This window comes from Cyphomyrmex costatus, unplaced genomic scaffold (assembly GCF_001594065.2).
Source record: "Cyphomyrmex costatus isolate MS0001 unplaced genomic scaffold, Ccosl1.0 scaffold1640, whole genome shotgun sequence".
NCBI lineage: Eukaryota > Metazoa > Arthropoda > Insecta > Hymenoptera > Formicidae > Cyphomyrmex > Cyphomyrmex costatus.
This window is the reverse complement of record NW_017275654.1, coordinates 163,922-182,036: the sequence shown is the minus strand read 5'-3', so window position 1 is coordinate 182,036 and position 18,115 is coordinate 163,922. Positions and strand designations below refer to the sequence as shown.

General features: G+C 34.3%; 1 protein-coding gene across 1 annotated transcript in view; it reads left to right on the top strand.

Moving 5' to 3' along the window:
• Positions 1-3,622: 3,622 nt before the first annotated feature.
• LOC108771781 (cationic amino acid transporter 2) overlaps positions 3,623-18,115 on the top strand; it is an 88,880-nt gene continuing 74,387 nt past the window's right edge. The window contains exon 1 of the mRNA XM_018537143.1: positions 3,623-4,645. The gene's annotated coding sequence lies outside the window, so the exon portion shown is untranslated. The remainder of the gene's footprint in view (positions 4,646-18,115) is intronic.

The following is an 18,115-nucleotide window of genomic DNA, read 5'->3' as shown; positions in this document are numbered from 1 at the left end:
TAATTTTACTGAAGATCCGAAATTGATGACAACAAAAGTCGCGTAACACTAGAAGTGATTACGTAAATATACTTTTTATATAGATTACATACCTGAAAAATCTTATTAGGTCAGTATATTCATAGTCCATTCTTATATTTAAGTTCATACTCGGATCTTATATTAAGGACCGTTTTAAGTACACAGTTTGAAGAGTTCTTGGAGCAATCAGAGGGCTGTATTAACAGTTTCTTTCTACAAATAATCAAAACATTACTTAAGCGAATCTTAAAATAAAAAGGACTAAAAAGATCTGAAATATGAAAATCTGAAGATATATTTTAACAAGAGGTAGAAAAAGCATCAAATGAGAAATGTATTCAGAAAGTTTCGGAAAAAGCGTTCAACAAGAAATGTATTTCGCAAGATATATTATGTTAACGGATTTACATTTGATTTTTATTACATTTTTTCCTAAGATCGTTCTAAGAATTGATTAATATACATAAAATTGACTCTTCTATATCTGGTCTACGCGGAATAAGACCATCTCCTGGAATTCTCCTTCTTTCTCCCTCCCTCTCCCTTCCTCTTACTATCATTGTCACCATACATATACATATTGAGCAAATCTCCTGGAAGTCGCTGGCTTCTATCTAGAATTACGGAGGTGGTATAAAGGTGCAGAATCACGATTTAAATTATACGGAGTAACAATTCAAGTTTCTGTCGCGGAACATTAAAAGTTTACGTTTTTTTTTTAATCGCAAAAGTAAAATTATCATAAAATAAAATAACGGGGAAAGAGACGAAAGACAGGATTTTCAATTTATCCGTGAAAAGGAACTTTTATGGTGTCACATGGCGGAAGACTATCTTCTCGTTCTCTTGTAGCCTATCTAATTTTTTATCTTTATTATGGAATCTGCGTCCTATGCGCGAAGGAGGTTTTTGCCACGAGGCAGAATTTGTATACTATATGATTATAAGGAAGCACCACGTTGCGGTGCTAAGAAATGCCATCGTGTAGAAACAGTGAGAGAGAAAAAGAGGGGAAAAGAGAGAGACAGAGAGACCGTGCGAGGGTGCGAGTGTCCGGAGACTACCCGTTGTAGCAGCGGGCTGCGAGGGTCGTCTGACGTAACGCAACGTTACGTCAGACCGTGCTATAGCGGGCTAGAGGGATGGTGGTGATGCGCGTGGGGGTAGACGTGGGCGAGGGGTTCACGGGGTTGGGTCAGAGGGGACTGGCACGTCAATAGGAGAATCCCTCGGTCGCCGGGTAGGGAAACGAACCCCTGAGTGGGGAGTAGCTCATGAAAGCTCGCGGCCAAAGGACGCGGAAGGGGTAAGCTTCTCCCTCCCCCCTCTCTCCCTCTCTCTCTCTCTCTCTCTCGCTTTGAAATATGTGATTTCCGGTAACGCACAATTTCCGCGATCGTAAATGTACTATAATTTGAGCTTGGAAGTCGCCAGGAGAGTTGTTTGTTATGTTTGGGAATTGTTTTTTCAAGGATGGTAATCGCTTTTTTTTCAGACTTTAGTACATTAAAGCTCGTGGCATGTTAGTGAGAATTAATGTATCGAAGAGACAAATAGAAAATGGAGTAGAACGTTGGTTAATGTTTACGGAGACGGTAAATCAGCTGCATACAAAGGTGTTGTTAGCTCCGTTCTAAAATTATCTTTCTCGGTCTGCGACCTGCAGGTAGTCGAGTCATGCGGGGTGCGTTGCGAAGACGTGATATAATGTAGAGATCGACGATAGATTCTGGAGGATCAGTAGCTCGATCGAGCTCGAATTCGTACAGAGTATCGCGCGCTGTGGGGATATAAACTCTCCTAATTTCGTAGCACCCTGCGACTGTCACGTGACGAGTGCGACCGCCCCTGCGACGGTCTCGATATGCATGATTTAGTGGTGTGGCGCTTGCCGCGGGATAGAGACGGCTTCTGTCCATTCACCTATTGGGCTGTGTCAGACACATTGCCCTAAGCATCGGGCGTTTAGATACCATAAGTAGTCTGCGGCTACCATTGAGCCCCGTTTGAAAGAGGGGCGAAGGGAAGCGGAGAACGTGCGAAAGGTAGGGAGAACGGCCGGAGGAGAAAGGGTATAATTTCTCGCAGGGGTGGCGGTCAGTGACGTACAACAACAATGCCGACGTTATCGTCGATCGACCGAATAAGGTGGGGATGCGGTTGGGGAAACGCAGCGTGACGGTGTGGTACAGCCACAAAAAAGCTGTATGAAACACAGCACTTACAAATTTCTGCGCTAATAAGGGCCGACGTAATAATTTTGACGGTTCACTCAACTCGGCATCAATTGAGGGAAAATAGCGTGACGCTCTTCGAAATAATGTACGCAGAAATGTAAACGAAATGCTGTCGCTTGCTGTTTACATTTTTTAGAGTGGAACCTCACTCTGAAGAGTAAAGCTTGATCTTGAAAAAGAGAGTGGCTTAATTTCAATTTTTTAAGAGATCTCACTCTAACAATTTTAGAAAGTACGTTAACATTAATTTGTTATATTCCACGCGATGTATCGGATGTCATGAAGAATTATACGATAGTTTATGAATTACAAAACACATGTCCCATATTGTTTGCACAATAAATTTAACGCTACTAAATTATGCCTTGTGTACATTCATTAACTTTACGCCCACAGTTTCACGGGGACGTAAATATCACTTATTTAATTATAATTCTCTGTAAAGCGATATACTGACTACGTTACTGTCCTCTGCCCCTGCAGCGGTGGGTTGTCATAATTTCAAGGGCGTCGCAAGTAACGGGGTTATCGCGCCACCAAGATATGCAATACCGAGAAACACTTCACTGAGTAAAACTTGGAAAGAGTGTAATATAGCACATTTCCTATGTGCAATATACTGTAAGTTCGTTAAAAATAAATAGTCAAGCTTCTTAATAAACTTGTAAATGTTTTGTGAAACACGTAAAGATCGTCGTGGAAATATTCTAGCGGTACGGAACAGGACTTTGTGGCAGAATTCCGTCACTGCGATTTTCCGAACGGGGAATAAGGGATATGTTAGGGGCGTCTCGATTGTGCAGAGAAACCCGGGTGGTTACGATACAGTTTATTAAATTTAACAAAATCTATTTTTTCTTTATAGTATCGCGGTGTTCTTAGCTAATTAAAATTAATATTTTAAATCACATTAATTAGAAATATTTATTTAATTCTAATAATGTATCAATTCTGTCCTTTTCCTTTTTTTTCCAATTTTATTATAAAATATCAGAAAAGATATATATAAAATTTTCAAGATTTCCCCTAGAAAACTTACAATTTTTAGAGCATTATACACACCACTTTAATCAACGAAGCTAAGGATACATAAAAATCGCAAATGCGTCTTATATCTTTTGATTAAGAAATAAATTAAAGTGACAATAAGAGAGTCTTTTATTTTAATGAATAGAGAAGGAAATAAAAGCAGGCGGCACGCACATCTCGATGGGGGGTAAAAGTTAAACCTTCGAGAGACGTTACTGCTCGGCGGGGTGGCGCGTCAAGGGCGAACAGTACCCGTGGTGGGGATACCTTCGGAGGGTAGGGGCGCGTCGCGGCCGACCGAAGCGCAAGAGGGAGGCGGCAGCGTGAGAGGCAGAGAGTGTAACCCCACGGTCGCACCGCCACCCGTGCGTCGTCGTATTTAAAATATGACTCGGGTTAGAGCGCACACGGGGTAGTCGTGCGAGTGTAGAGATATTAGCCGTGTGCACCGGGAGTATATTATCCGTATTAGTTTTAGACACAAGTAAAAGTAATAGTGAGTAAGGGTTGTTGTCCGAGGGGGCGTGCAACGGGGTCTCCGTCGAGAGAAAGACAGGAAGAGAGAAAGATAGGAGGCTAGAGCGAGGAACAAAGCGGAGCCAGCACAAGACAGAAAACGGATCAACCACCGCGAGACAGACGGATGATACGAGGGTGGCTGGGTGAAATAAGACGCTCTCGATCATCGACTTAGTGAAAGTGTGAAACGCGAAGACAGCCGTGCAGGTTCGGGGATTGCCGTTGCGAATGAATACATATCATTTTATCCTAGTTGCAGAGAGTGTGTGAGAGAGGGAGAAATAGAAGAAAAAAGAGGGAGAGAGAATCATAGCGTGAGGGTGAAGAGAAAGAACGACGCGACCAGAGCGAACGGAGACTGTCGCGAATCAGTGAGTTTATTGAGGGTAAATGGAGAAAAAGAGGGAGAAAGAAAGAAGAAGAAACGTGAGTTCCATTGAGATGCGTACACAAAGGTATATATAAATATAGATAAATGGATAGATAGATAGATATATGTATACACATGCGCAACGCGAAACGTGTGAGTGTACTTGGCTTGATCATCATCGTCGTCATCGTCGTCGTGAATGCGTCTCCTTCCGGCCCAAAGCTTTCGGAACAGTGAAATATTCTTAGATAAGTTCCGGAAGTGACTTGATAGAGTCTGAAAGAAGAAAAGAGGGAGACGCAAAGAGAAATTCCCTCCCGCGGATGATCACTCGTGAGCAGCTACGTGTCGTCGCCGCCGTCGTCCGTCGTGCATATCTTTTCTCGTGAACTGTGATTCTTTGTGCCGTTCGTCGAGGGAGGTGGGACAGTGATCTCTGCGACGAGACGGGATAAGATAGACAGGCAGGGTAAGTGGAATTACTTTCTCCTCGTACAACCCTGACGTTTTTACTCGCGCTACATACGGTGTGGAAACAGGTTAATTGGATAATTAGGCCGGTTAAATTAAAGCCTATCGATAAGCGGAAACCGAGGTAATAAAGTGGCTTGCCTCGTCTCTCCCGCAAACTTATATCTTGACTTACATCCCTCATACTTGAACGTTAAGTTTCTCATCCAGTTTGAAAATCATCCTTTTATTCTTTTCACTATGATTCCTATGATTTATGCAATATTTATCTTTGTATATTTTTTGTAATCTATTATAATATTATCATCATTTAATTTTGAAAACTGTATGTATTAGATTAACAAGACGAACTACGAAGTTCTTAATTTTCTATCGTATAGTTTACCTAATTACTTTGAAAAAGAAAACTCTGCTTTCTTTAGGTTAAGTAAGAAAGTTTCTCTCGTCAGACTTTGTATAATTCTTTCAACTATTGTTTTACTGAAATGCAAATGAATTTTGTGCAATCTTACTCCGTCTAATAACGATAAATATGTTTAATAAAATAATCGCCTTAAGGCTTAATTGATTTACAAAATTTTATTTTTTCTGTTTCTTTGAAACATTTTTTCTCTATTTCTTTCTGTATTATTTTATTCATAAAAATAATTGAACAAGTATTATTTTTTACCGATGAGAATGAAAAAATTGTATTTCATATGATACACGTTGTGCCATAAAATATAAAAAACCAATTTTGATCCATTCAATAATGAGATTACTATATTATATAACTTTCATAATAATCAGAGAAATTTTAATGTTTTATATTTTAAACTTTTCATTGGTAATAAATTTGAACAACTTGCACATTAAATATTAATAATAATACAATGTTAAAATTTTTTATTAGTGTACAAAACTTTATTAATTTTTTTATTGCTATTTTTAAAAAATTGAAACTAAATTTTCAAAATATTACGTACAAAATATATTAATTTAAAATAAAACACATTCTGATTATTTAAAATTATTTCTCTTATCGATATTTTATATCGAACAATCGAACTAACAGTTAGTATTCATATTTTTCTTTATAATTTACTACAAAATATAATTTTTTATCATAATCATCGACATATGTCCAATTATTTTCGTGAATGTTAAACTTGATTCGATAGAAAAAATAATGTAGAAAGAAATAAAGTAACAGTATACGTTATTTTAATCTTAGCTTGACAGAACAAATTTGCGGCAGTGTCGAAAAAATTGTTTTATTAAGTCCCGCATTGTTTGCGGGAATGTAGTGAAAACATTGGCAAATTCATAAAAATGAATGGGCGATAATAAAAGAAATGCAGTAGCGATAATATGTTTTGCCTGCCAGTACAATGCATTCTTAATGGAAACGGATCGGCGCTAATGAATTACATGAAGATACAGCGAATATCCGAATTAAACCTTAAGGTAGATTCCTTCACCAACTAACAGTCAACTTTTCCTCAATTGAAACGCGTCAAAGTATAGACAGTTTTTGCACTACAAATGATTGGGAAACGGAGGACCTTTCGCTAATTAACTTTCCACGAGTAAGGGAAAATGCAATTAAATAACAAAACTTTCTCGTCCATTTAAATTCAAGAAGAACTTATCTTTCTTTTATCAGATATTAAGTCTAAGCTTCATTACCGAGAGATACTCCGTGTTGAATGTTAAGAAGATGCGGTCGATCGACACCCCTTTCGATTTTATCGTCAAATAAACTCACGATTTAATTTATTATAAAGAAATGAGGTGTGTAGATGTAAGGCATCGTAAGTGGCGAACGCAGCGTGTTTCTCGCGATATTATCTCGAGATATGTTGGCATAAGAATAAACATAAAAATCTTGATGTCGCAGGGTTCTTATTTTCGTGTTAGAAAAACTTCTCGGAGGCTTGATCGTGTAAAGGTTCCAGGAGAGCCTGAAAATATCCATCGCATGTGCACGACGAGGCGCACTCTCACCTTTATCACATAATTCCACGCGCGTCGTACGTTGTGCGATCGTGTCTCGTCGATGAATCATTCTACCCCTGTTATCCAAAGAATGGTTGATATTAATAATCGCGTGATTGTGCAACGTCAAAACAACGTAATATTAGTCGATTGGTGTTTCTCGCATTTTCATGCTTTTTGCCTCGTATTTTCATCGGTGTTATTGCACTCGTTTGAAATTCCATGATATCCATGGGGACGCGTGTTAAATATTCCCTTTCGCGAAATCCATGCCACGTACTATTTATCTATAGCAATGCGTGCGGTATATGGTACGATACTGCGTAGGATTTCGGAACTCTGAAACTCCAGGGGAGTGCGAGATTAAATTATTTATCGTTCGTAATTGCGGTGTGATATTCCTCTAACGACGTGCATTACGCGCGAGTCCAAAATACGAAAATATAAAATTACTACCCTTTCCATAATCTTGTGATTTCAACAAATTTCTGTACATGCAATATTTGTCATCTCAATGGTGCAATCAGCTAAAATTCCTTTTTTACACAGTCTGTGTAGTTTTACAGTTCAGCTAACTCTAAACATGCTTTATTTTTATTTTGATATTATCAATGTCTGTTCTAATACTTAAATTTTATTATTCAAAAAATATAAAATCTCGAAAAATATTTGCTAATTGTAATTCTGAATTAATTCAAGGATTTGGAATATATTATATTCAAGACATTAAATTTCAATACATGCAATATTTAAGATCTCAGTGGTGCGATTAATTAAAATATAAATATATAATTATAAATATATAATTATAAAATAGAAATTTCTTCTTTACATCTGTGTACAGTTTAGCAGAACTAGATCTAAACATGCTTCATTTTTATTTTAATATTTTACTATCTGTTTCCAATTCTTTTTTACTTATTATTCGAAAAATATTATAAAAATTTTGAAAATAATAATATTAGCGAATTGTAATTGTCATGAATTAATTTCATTTGGAGTATTATTCATAGAATGTCCATTTTGATATAGGACAACAAAGGTTAATTAGGTCAATTAATTAATTACAGAAAGATAAAAAATATTGATGTTTATCTTTTGAATAAATGTATTTACTTGACTAAAATAATTAATAATTACTCTAAATATATTTACTATATAAATATATTACAATGTAACAGATATCATATATAATATAACAAACATTAAATTATATCATTTCAATATTTTCGAATTAAACATTTTTATATTATTTTAATATTGTAATTCTCTGTTGCTTTAGAGTATTAAAATGATTTAACGAAGAGTTAAATGAAGGTTCGTATTCGTTTTCAAGAAACATTAGAGGATTAATCGATAACAAGTAACTTATCTCGACGAGAATATCTGAAAATTTAGATCTCGGTCATCACGGTGAATAAAATTTATTCGGATAATATCTAAAAGCTGTCCGTATTAAACGTTCATTAAGACATTCTTAATGTATAAACGAAATCGATTAATCGCAGCATGTAAATTATTGACTTCATTTTTCAAATATTTTTTCTTCATCTATAGAATGATCGCTACGAAAGGCTAAACCTTTCTCCGTTCAGTCGATGAGAAAAAGTCGTTCCCTTTACCTCGTTTACTTAATTGCATTACCAGTATTTCCTCATTCTATCGACTTAACGAAAAAAGAAAATTGTAGCTACTCACACAGAATGAATCGAACATTTAATTGTAATATTATTTTTGTCCAGAAAGGAAAAGTTAACTTTTATCCAGAAAATGTATTACCCAAAATTAGTAACAAAAGAAGAACATTAAGGCTTCTGCTCACTCATCTTTACTACCTCAGATTATGACGTTAGAAGTCAGGAAACACAATACAAATTATATTTGAAATTATATAATATTTTATGATATAGAAATATTTTTTAATAAAATAATATTTGCAATCGCGATAGCATAGGTTTATAAAATACATCGAAAATGATCTTTTGAGGAAAAATTAAATCACATTTATTTCTATGTATGTATTATTAATTTGACAGTCGTTATATCTGTCAACATAACTTATTCGTTTTTGATTATGCAGAATTTATTTGCAGATAATATGGTTATTAATTAATTAATGAAACAAACAGAGTTTATTTTTCAGTTTATTTTACAGTCGATTCTGTTCATTATAGGTGTCGTTTTCTTGCGACATATTTCAACATTAACATACGCATTTTATAAAAATTTTATTGTGTATTTTCTCGCTTACATTGTCATAATGCGGGATAATGGTGACTGAATAGAAGTCTAATAAACTCAATGATACTTATGATGATTATTAATTCCAATAATCGCAAGCTTTTACTTTTTAAATTATTATTCATGACTACTGAGTTTATTAATAATACTAAATTAATTTTGTTTACTCGAGAGGACAAATTTTTAACGATATCACATCGCTCGTTACCTTTATTTAATTTCACAGTTGTACTACTTGTCCCTGGTATTATGTATCATCTGCCACGCGAAACGTTAACTTTCATCACTGACAAGCTCACTGGGATCGCGAGAATTATGTCCTACCCTTTCCATCCTTCAGACGTAGAATATTGACATGTACTGAATGCGGATGCATTGTCCGACCCATGTCAGGAGACACTATGTCATATGTAAGATTTCACAGTACAGCTATGCGAATCCCACAATATAACATGGCGTTCAAGAATAATAAAATAAGTTGTTTTTACTTTAAAGTAAACTATCACGCTACGTTGTTCCAACAAGTCTCTCAATATTTAATATTTCCAGTTTCAGTTCAATTGCAGTTATTCATGTCATAAACAAGTACCGTAAAATGTTTATGCAACACCAACCTTTGAGTCTACTCAATATTTTATGTTATGCAAGGCACTCTTTGGGAATGATATCCTTTATGTGGATATTAACTCACGACGTTCTCATATAATGGCTTCGCCAACACGGTTCTCGCAATTATTTTGAACAAGCGCATGGCGTATGACAAATGATGATACAAACAACATCGCTTTCTGACATTCAATGCCATTTTGCAATTACGTTAATGTAGACGTCAGTTGTTGCCAAATGCTTTAAATTAAGTCACCATTAGAGCGTGTTCCCTATTATCTTTTAAACAAACGAATTAGATACGCTTGTTGGCGCCATGATGCTCACTAATCTTTATCGTTGATTATGTGTACAATGAGTCTGCAATATTACTGACTCTTACTACTTCTTTTTCCATCCCATTTCTGATTATTTGACGATAGTCACGTTTCCATTAATAATGTCGCAACAGTGGCAGGATTGAATTCTCTGCGAACAATTTTTAAGTATATATAACAATAGACAATTGGATTTAAAAATATGAAAAATAATGATTAACGAGCAAATTATAACATTTTTCTATACACAATTTTATTAAATATGATCAAATCAAATTCATAAACTAAGAAAAAGTGTAAGAAAAAGTTCAACTCAAAAAAATTCTGTGACATTAACAAAAAAAATTTAATGTTTATTGAGATTTAATTGTAAAATTTAGCTGCTCGTTAATAAAATTGGCCTTATTTTTCATATTATTGTTAGTTATCAACACAAGCTCAGATTTAAATCTGTATGTGTGGAGAAGAGAAATGTTAACAAAAGTAAGTTAGTATTAGTAAGAATGATATATTAACAACGTGTCGGCATCGAGTTTTACTTACAGAATCAAGATTTTAGTCATAGTTAACTTTTATTTTTATTAACACTTGTTTTCTTCATAGATATACAGATCCATGTCTCAGCTCGTGTTAACTAACAATAATGTAAAAAAAACAAAGCCTATTATGTCCACGAAATGAGACTAGATGGTATTAAGCTCAAGTGTAGCAATTTCCCATTGTCGTTCGTAAATTTCGAATTCCTCTCTCGCATACACATACGTTTCATCTCCGTCGTATTACCATCGTTACTGCTTGGCTAAGCGCAAACTAGAATGATACGCGAAACACAGTTTCACGATATTTGCGACAACAATGCATCCCTCTCGCGCTCTCTTCTATACTCAAGGTGTATATATATTTTAAAGGGGTATTTATGAGTTATTTAATTCCCGTATATATGTAGTAATTGCGGTACACGTCGACTCGAACGTAACGTGACATGACGTGCTTCGTACTTGACCCAATTTCGCTGGTTCGCGCTTTCTTTAGCGTTCGCCTGAAAATAGCGCGTCCGAGTAAAATAAGAAGAAAGCTGGACGAGGCAGTGATAACTCGATTTCACTAGCTATTAATATATTCTAAACGAAAGTACAATTGTACTCCGTGTCGCTCTTGCGTCTTTCTGCGACATGTGACTTCGATGAGAATTAATTTAATTGTTCGATAGTGATGAATATGTCTAAAAGTAAGCTCCTCTATGCGAAAATAAGCGTCACGTGCAGCGTGTAAAATTGAAATTAACAGCATTGTTAATTATAACTTCGGCCAATTTTGAGGCCATATGTCTACATGTATCCCGATCTCATCTCGTAATATAAAGGACAGAATACAATCTAATTATTTCCATCTCAATCACTTGTCTATTAAATTATCGAACCACAATGACGGTTTTGTCTTTCATGAATTATAAATATCGACCTTTAATTCTTATTCGATCGTTTATTTCATTTACCGAATCTAATATTTATTTTATCTTATGTATTAAATGTTCATGGTTCTAAAATTTAACGGATGTCTAAAAAAAGAGACTGAAAAAGAGTAATAAATAACTACTTTAAATATTGAGTGAAATAATTTCAATCAAAATTGTTCGATTATATAACCAAAAATAGTTTCGCTTTTTTAAATATAATATATTTAGAAATTGTTATATAGTAAGTACTATCAAACCTAATAATATAACTAACCGTGTTTAATAATAGTTATTGAATATATTTGAAAAAATAAAATTATTTTTGGTCACATTAACATTTAATTGAAATAATTTTACTCAATATGTATGTAGCTATTATTAAATTTTTTCTTCAGTGTACATGAAGTGGATGAAGACGTATTTAAGCTCTTCATATAGCTCTTTAATCTTTCGGACTCTTGGTGATGTCCGAGTAACCACACGTCTGTCTGACAACTTGATTTATTGTCCGGTAATTGCGATAAATCTCATGATTGATGTATTCTTGCGATATCACTCGCAGTCTTTTAATAAAATTTCACTTGCTTTCATTGAGACGGGGGGGCTGTCTTTTTCACGGCAGGGATCGATCTTGTGAGTTCAGGACTGTGTTGTATGGCCTCTCTTTCTCGACGAGGAAATTTGCAGGAGTATACACACATTAGCTGCGTCGGGTATCTCTCAGATTTCTCCTGAGCCCTCGATTATTAACCAGCAGGTAATAATAATTTTCACAGAAATATCCGTGATCGCTCGCGCATTACACGTGGCATTATTAACTGCCATATCGAATCGATTAGCGATATTAATGTGTACTAATGCATAAGCGAGACACAGGGGAAATACCGACCGCGCGTGCACGTTCACGGGTATGAAAATTTATGCAGGTTGTCGCGCAAAATCTCATATATCCACCCTTTCATCTACAAAATTTAATGCTGCATGTCTTTTTAATTAACCTCTGAACTTAAATTTTCGCTAATACACGAACTACTTGAACTTAAACAAAAACACGATTCATCCATTTGCGTCTGCGAGAATTTCGCAATACCTCTGAATTTTTTGGTGCGAGCAACGCGAACGTCTAGATCCTTCCCTTAAGACTTTTTTAAAAATTCTATCAATGTAAAATAAATCACGGTTTAATTTTCACTATTTATCTTTTTCTAATTTTAAGAATTGTGAAAAAATAAACATTAAGTATAAAAATAAACAGTAACCGCGCACTCAAAAAAATATTCTGCCGATAAGTGGGGAGTTTCTCTTAACATTTCCCGTATAAGTAAAAAATCTTATATGAATCAGGCGCGTGTATTTATAACATGTATTTATCTATAAAAATGAGGACACATGAGCGCTATGATCAAAAATAAATTTCTCTATAAAAAATTTTATTATAATTAAATAGCCTTTTGAAATACGAGGATACGCAAGATATTAGCGGCATGCTTATTTGTTAGAAGAAGTTTGTCATTTGCGTGTTAGTGCAGCTATATGTGCTTATCAGTACATGCAAGACATTCTTCTGACATTAAAAAGATTGCAATTTTAAATCCAGTATTTTACAGTTATACGAAATTCTTTTACTTTCTAGAGTATCTTCTTGTGTGCATATATAAATGGAAAATCCTTTAACATTAACACGGAACCGATAATCGTAGAATATTTTTTTTTAGTACGAGATTAAAATTACATTATTGTTTTAATTTTACATTATTGTAAGAATTAAAAAAAAATAAATAGCACAAGTTAAACTGAGATTAATCTTACATTGGTGGAACTCGATCTAAGACTGGTATTACATTTGTCGCATTAACTGATTGCAAGGCCAGGACAGAGAAATTCTTGGGTCTCTGTAACCTATATAATCAATAGAAAAATTTATTGTACGATAAATGTAATATCTGTTAACCTATAAAAAAAGTAAAAAATATTAGCCTATATAAAAAGTAAAAACATATAATATTATTTGATGTGAAATTTTTTATTTCAGTTCGCGTCACTTTGCGATATCAGGAAGTTACTACGGGGCATTCGAAACGCGTTTCAGGGTGAATAACCGTAATTCGCTCTAGTATAGCGTATTGATTAGTCCGCTAGTGTATTAGAATGCCGTAACAACATTATCATTCCGCGTTACAGTCGACGTCCGTAGTTTCTCACATCGTTGAACGCTTTGCATTTGCATACCGGTAAAACGCCGCGCGCCGCCGCGCCGCGCCGCGCCGCCGCCACCACTGTCGCCGTATGTTGCCTAGTCGCCTCTCGCTACCGAAAATCAACAAGTCTGGACGGATATTTGACACCTCTCTGCCACCTTTTCCACCCTTTGTAAAACCGCGTTAATCCGATGCGGGTTCGCATTTCGTCGCTGACGTTTGAAATTTGAAGTAATACCGAAACACAAAGCGCCAATCATCGCAATGAAATACTCTCCCGTCACTAACTGACCAATTAATTGTAAATTTGCGGAGAAAGCGACTTTAAAATGCTACCGTAACGAAGAATATAACGAAATCATGATGAAACTCTCTATAAAGATCTTACAAAATTGAGTGAGATTTATCTTTTTCTCCTTCATGTTTTTATTCGTAATTGAAATCTTTCTCTTATGTACGATGGACAATAGTATACAATATAAAATACATAGTTTATAATAATGAAAAATATAATTGTTATTTTGAAAGAAACAAATAAAAAATCATAATTTTCGAGTTATTAGTATAAAAATAAGTTAAGTAAACATTACCCTAAATTTACTTTCATAAAAACTCATTAATCACAACTCGAAAAGAATGATACAAAAAATCGTGTAAATCATCATTCAAAAAGAATAATTTTTTAACGATGAAATAAAAAAATGATAAAAACATTTGGTTATGTTAAGAATATATTCTTTTTGCCGATATTATTTTGATTTGTGTGTGTGATCAATAATTTTTTGTCAAGTTGGAAAACAGATTTTCTTCTTTTCTAGAAAATTGAGTTTTTTGAGTTGCGTCACTTTCGAAGTAGTAAGGGAGCGATATCTATATAAAGAAGTTCATGTTTCAAAAAGTTCAGCGAAAAACACGTTGTCGCGTTAGCTGTACGATATTCCATTCGGATTTTTCGAGTTAAATTTATATTTATCCGCCAGATCGATTCGAAGGAAAAACACGCGGGATGTTCTTCTCATTGTCAGATATCGACATTTTCTGAAACGGGCTTTTCTTTTAGTGATACACACACGACCTAGTTCGCCTAGAAGCTTGTGCATGCAGAAAGGTAATGAATTCCGAGGTTAGCGTTTACTCGGCAGCACTTAGCGTTTCTAATTGCTAATCATTCGCGTTGCCAATCCCTCCGCGATTGTACATACCAATACGCGCCACAAAGTGTCATTATTGCACACACTACTGTCAATTGCATTATGGTTATCGAACTTGAGCGTCGCGAGGGAGCGTGCCTGCAGTGCGCTAGGCCTGTTAATTATATCGATCTACTAAACGACGACTAGCGAAAAATCTTCACCGATAACAAGTAAATGCGAGAAAAATACTTGTTTATTATATATTGCAGAATAATCAGAGCGAAGCCAGAATAAGTTTAAACATGTGTGCGAGAGAAGTAATTAGGGAGCATAAAATATAAGCAAAGAGAAAGTGTAGTGAGGGTAAATTAACACCGTAAAAGAACAAACGATGTTTTATGATAGTGAAAACAAAGTAAAGGTTCTTTCGAAGATTTTGTAGAGAAACTAAAACGATTTGTAAAAACGCCTGTTGCTTTGTGTACAAATGTGTTTCTGCACAAAGAGTCTCTCGTCGACGATATCAGATATCGAAAATCGCTCAAGTATTCGACCCAGTTACACCTACGTATGTATATTCTTCATTCCCCAGCGATCTTGCTTACCTTAATAGCATTCTGCTTACTTTATTAAGCATGCGTATCACGGGACGATAAGACGCGCATACAATCCCTCAGGAGTTTTATTAACTGTCATATTTTATTTATTTCTGCAAACAAATACGATCTTTTAGGATTCTCAATAAAATGTTTACTTCTAGCTACTTCGATTTTGTGAAATATTCCTTTGATATTGAAGTTTGTACATAAATTATAGAACCAAGAAACGTATTTGTCTCGTGAAATCAACAAATCGGTTTTTAATAGAAGAGCATCTTTCTTTTTAAAAATCTCCAGTCTCTCTAAAAAAGAGTCTTTGTCTTGCAAATTATGTAAGCTTTTGTATATAAAAGGGGTATGTTAAGTTAGCACCCCAACTATAGTACTCAGGAGTTCTGATTAGAGTTCCCACTTCCTTTTGACGAGACGAAGAGTTCCCTATAGTTAATAACAAGAGTTCCGCTCAATAAACATTTTTTTTACATTTTTTAAAAATGGAGTGCTCACTTTTTATCGAAAATAAATTATAAATTATTTATGTTTTTTACACTGAAGATGACCCGATCGGAGTCGAAACGTCTGTATTAATGTTTAAATTTTATATTATACTTAATTTGAAAAATTTTTCTTCCGTTCAGTATTTGGCTCATTGCCCTTTTTATTACTCATATTGTTTTATACTTATTGGGCCTTATTTTATATTATCTAAAAATTAATTTTTCAAAAATTTTTAATTTTTTTTTTATTATTCGAACATTTTTTTTACATATCAGGAACTCTAGGCAATCGCAAATTGAAGCTATTAAGCCGCTCAGAACTATTCCACCTCGAAATTCGATAAAAAGTTAGCACCTCATTTTTTAAAAATGTAAAAAAAATGTTTATTGAACGGAACTCTTGTTATTAACTATAGGGAACTCTTCGTCTCGTCAAAAGGAAGTGGGAACTCTAATCAGAACTCCTGAGTACTATAGTTGGGGTGCTAACTTAACATACTCATATAAAAGCACGGTTTGCTTAAAACGTTTTTTTTCCAAAGATTTTATGGTTTGCAATCATCTATGTATGTAAGTAAAGATTGAGTTTTATATAATATTTATACTGATAAAAAGTTGCAAAAAATGTAACCCCTCCCCCATAGAAGTAATTCTGACTCATTATTAATATGTAAGTTATTATTAATATGTAATTGAAAATGCTGTTTGAGTTTCACTCACCGTTGCAGTGGGTTTCAGCAAATATTTGACTTCAGTAGGCGATAGCTCTCGAATTCTTGACTCTTATGAACTGCTTGTCTGCTTCCAATTAATTTCAATGCATAAACTTCTTAGATTTCTTTTTTTAAAATAACCTTTTTAAATGCTGGACATTTTTGAAAAAGATGTTATTCTATTAAAAAATAATTTATTTATTTTGCTACAATATATATATATTTTGGATCTATTTTTGTGTATTAAATTAATATTAATTTCGTTATGTATTTTATAAACAATGAACTTTTAAATACTTCTTATATATATATATATTACATAAATGAATTTATAAAATTATGTATTAATTATAAAGGCGTTAACAATAATTTATTTACTTAAATGAATATTAGGATTTTTAAATGTTAAAGGCTGCTTTTATGTATTTGTGAGTGTCGGAGTAATATTTTCAATTATGTTGTAATTATTATATATATGTGAGCACTGATAAAAAGCCAATATATAAATAAAGCCCTTGTTAATTAACTTGTCTCCAATATCTACCAGATAAAAAAGAACGTTGATTGACGATTGACAGTCTCGGTATCGGATTAATTAAATTCACTAAATGACATCGATGTCCAATGCTAATATAACTGTCGTTCTACCAATGATGCCTTCCGATATTAAACGCAGGAAATACCTCAGACAATAATGAGATGATTGACCATTTGTCAATGATAACTGTTATTGAAGTACATGAAAATGCTTATAAAAGAAAATATACGTAGATGTCAAAGAAAGATGCAAAACAAATTTATAATGTGCAGAATTGTTTTTTTTTTATTATAAGTTAGCTTACAATTACAGTTCTGATGTAGCGAATCGAAATTGATTTATGTCTATCGTTTACATTATTAAATTTACATCCATCGCGCGATACTTCAATCCTCTTATAAATGTTCCCGTAGTGGATATCTGTATTTATGATTATGAATTATTAATTATGTCCCTCATGATGCGTTCCGTATTTATTGCACAACGGATCGGCTAGACAAATCGATACTAAAGCAACTGAAGACTAGCATTAGCACGGATAAAGCACCACCGTTTCCAGCATGTTTTCGATTAATAATTGATACTAGAGGCTATCTTGTGCGCACTTACGGCTTGAATGGGTGTCGGTTATTTATTTACCATGCCGCTGACTGTGTAACGTAGTAAAAGCAGACTGAACACGAAATGGGAAATGTGAGATATCTTTGAACATAATGGACATTTACGTAAAATCGTAATTGAGAAAAGCCGCGGAAGTAAATTCAATAAATAATTTAATCAAGTCTCCTATATAACATTAATATTATTTCATCTTATGTCTTCTTACGCTCTGTGTAAACTTCTCTTTTACTCGGTTTTTAAATTAGAATGTAAATTGGATTTCTTCCTCTCTTTTTATCTTTCTTACGATAAAATTCCATCTGCAAATGTCGTCTCTAACATGATACAGACTAGTAGATATTGTGAAGATATCGTGTGGATCTACTCTGACGGGTTAAATAAAGATACATATGTTTGTTTTGACGATAAACGTACGTAACACAGACTAGATACAGTTCTGGTGAAATGTCTCTAATGTGTCTACAAATAATATTGGTTTGCGCGACATCAAATAACCACTGCGCGAGTGGGCAGGTATTCGGAGTCGATCGATGTTGCAAACGTTTGTAATTAACATCGATGTTTGAAGTAGG